Here is a 2,938-nt window from a genome sequence, read left to right on the forward strand (position 1 = left end):
GGGAGAGACCACAATCTTTCTGTGTCCTTGTGCAAGGTGCTCCTCGGTTATACAAGCAATCGAGTGGTGCTAGTGGCCTGTACTTTGCCACGCAAAGTGATACTTAACAGTGATAAACAAACCCTTCGCATAACAAAGTCCAAGCCACGGTAGCGAAAAAACAGGATTACAGGTAACTAGCCCTATGGGTAAATTTTTTATGTAATTGTCCATTATGGGGACCTGTCCATGCAGCGTCTGGACTGTCTTTCAAATCAAGCTAAACTACTCAGACATTGCTCAAATTCAGTGCAGCAGCTCATTCGCCTGGCAAACCCTCTCGAGATGCACAGAAAGTTTGGTCTGAAGTTGAGTAAAAACCAAAGGAATTGACATAATATTGTTTTTGACTTAGGAGGCAATTCCTGGCTCACCTTGGTCAGGCAGCCCTGTGGGCAGCCGTTTGATTAGAAAGACAGGATTGAGTTAGGAGGCAACAAGAATAATCAATGAGTTGTGCCTAAGACCCACAGACCCAGAATCCAGCTACGTACTAATACATCTTAATATTCATCACTAGCTGATTAACCATTCAGTATTTATCATAAGTACAGATATTTCTCTAGAATGCTCAATTAAGCATCCTTAATTATACAGGCCTTCCTGTATATTTGCTAACTGAACTCTTACTCACAGTGTTTCTTTTAACCTGTGGATCATGTTCTTTCAAATGAGTCTGAACTTTAAACTGTGTTACTGTCATCAGTCGCATGCTGAGCTATCTTCTGTTACCCAGCATATTTTATAAATTGATTTTTGGGTAGCAGTTACTATGATACAACTCCATTTTTAGTTACTAATAAAATCTTCTGAAATCTTTTCTGGGAAGACTGAAATTTTTCAGACTTGACGCAATTCAAATGTATACATACAAAAGAAACAAAAAATAATTGGTTTTGGTTTATTTTGTTAAATGACATATATAAAGACAAAGGATTTTTTTTTTACTTTATAAAACATCAGTTTTGCCAGTTTTACAATTTTATCAAGAATTTCAAAGATTCGATGTTTTCCATAAAGCCCTGCACACCTATAATTATGCAGGAGTAAAATCCTTCCAGATTAATAAGAAAGTATTGAGCACTCAAATCTGCAAAGAGAAGAGGAACACTTAGATTAGCCATATCCTGAAGGCTCAAAAATCAGAAACACAAGGATAGCAAAAGCACAGTATTTGTTGTTTTGTAAAAATAATACTATTTTTAAGCAAAGATACCTGAGGTGTGGCACTAGCAAACAGGAAACCTTGCTCCATTCTTCTTCATGTAGCAGAAATGTTTGAACTCTGTTATAGGAAACAGATTGTGCAAGTTGCCCCCAGCACGTAGCACCTAGTTCTGAAGCATGAAGGAACAGGTTTCAAATCACCAGGGAAATGGTACTGAAATATCTCTCAGTAAGAGCAGGCAGGGAAACATTTCGTCACATTCCATAACTCGTAGGTCCAGCTGGCTGTGGCACGTGCGGCAGTGTGCCTCCAAAACCACGTTTTCCACATTTATTTACGCAATATAAGAGGCATGGCATGCCTTGACAGCTGTATCAAGGTAGTGTCTACAGGATGCAGGGGGAAGACCGTGCAAAAAAAGGTACAAACACCATAAAACTTTACCCCCACATTTCCCAGGCGGCAGCAACCAGCAATTTAGGAACATTCCGGTCTTGCCATCTCATTCAGGACATGCTTGATAATCACCAGGGGACACGGCTAAAGGTGTCCGTGGGTGTAACTCAGTGCTGGCAACGTTCAGTGGTGCTGCATCTGCACAAGGCGTGACAATAGCTCTCAAAAATCTTGATTACAGTGGAAATAAAGAGTAATTTCACATGCATGCGAGCTGGTTGGCGATCCACCAACAGCCTTCACGCACCGCTTTGTGTCTCATGCACACAACAGCCACCCAGTTTGACTGTTCTCCTGCTCTGTGGATGGAGTCCCCTCCTCAAGGTGATGGGGAGCTGGCTGCTGTGGGTACTCGTGTCAGTATATGCCTCACACAAAGCATTAGGTGGCCCTTGCAGTCTGTCCCTGGGCCCCAGGCACTCATCACGCGTTATCACTGGACTCGAGTGGGTGGCTGGGACAAGTGTCTTCTAACATGACAGAGGGATGTTGGAAGGGCTGATGTCCAGCAGAGAAACCATAGCAGGCCAGAAAGGCATGCCTGTGGTCATGGCTGGATGTGTCAAGAGCTTCCTGAAGGCATCTGGTGACCCATAAAGAACAGGAATTTAATGATTTTCTACAAATAGGTTAAAAAAGCAGCATTTAAATTGTCTTTGACCTGTACAATGCTGGCGAACATTCCCTTGGCTTGAAGCCAGCCTGGCTCTATCAATTTGCTAGAGGCGGGCAGCACTGGCCTGACTTGTGGACGGGCTCTTCTGGGAGGAAAATGAGGTCTCCTTGCAGTGGGAGGAGTGGTTTTCCATCTGTTCCACATCTCCCTTTCAGCTGATGAGGGAGTGGGTCCCCAGCTGGCAGTCCCACCCCTCTGCTCTAGCTGGGGAGCGGCTCCATAGTCTCGTTCTTGGTTGACTTCATGGCAGACCTTGCACAATCCCTGGAACTACTGCCAAGCATCTCTGTTACGAGAACACCCCAAGAGCTCTTACATACTCACCTTGAAACAAACTTCAAAGACGCACTTCTGGTCTTCAAAAGCAAGTTGCTGCTGTCCCCAGAGGGGAAGTATTTGCTGGCATTGCCTGGTTCCCCTCCGCCCCGGCTCTCCCGTTCCTCTGCCTTACCGCTCGCTTTTCTCTCCTCTGAAGAGCAGCTGCCTTTCAGCCTCCGAGCCTTTAACCTCACCTCCTCAGCTTGAGGTAGGGACTCACGTATCCCTCCTTCCCCAGCCGTTTCCACCACGGCAGGGGGCGTTCGCTTCTTTGTCCCGAA

This window comes from Apaloderma vittatum, unplaced genomic scaffold (assembly GCF_000703405.1).
Source record: "Apaloderma vittatum isolate BGI_N311 unplaced genomic scaffold, ASM70340v1 scaffold2027, whole genome shotgun sequence".
Taxonomy (NCBI): domain Eukaryota; kingdom Metazoa; phylum Chordata; class Aves; order Trogoniformes; family Trogonidae; genus Apaloderma; species Apaloderma vittatum.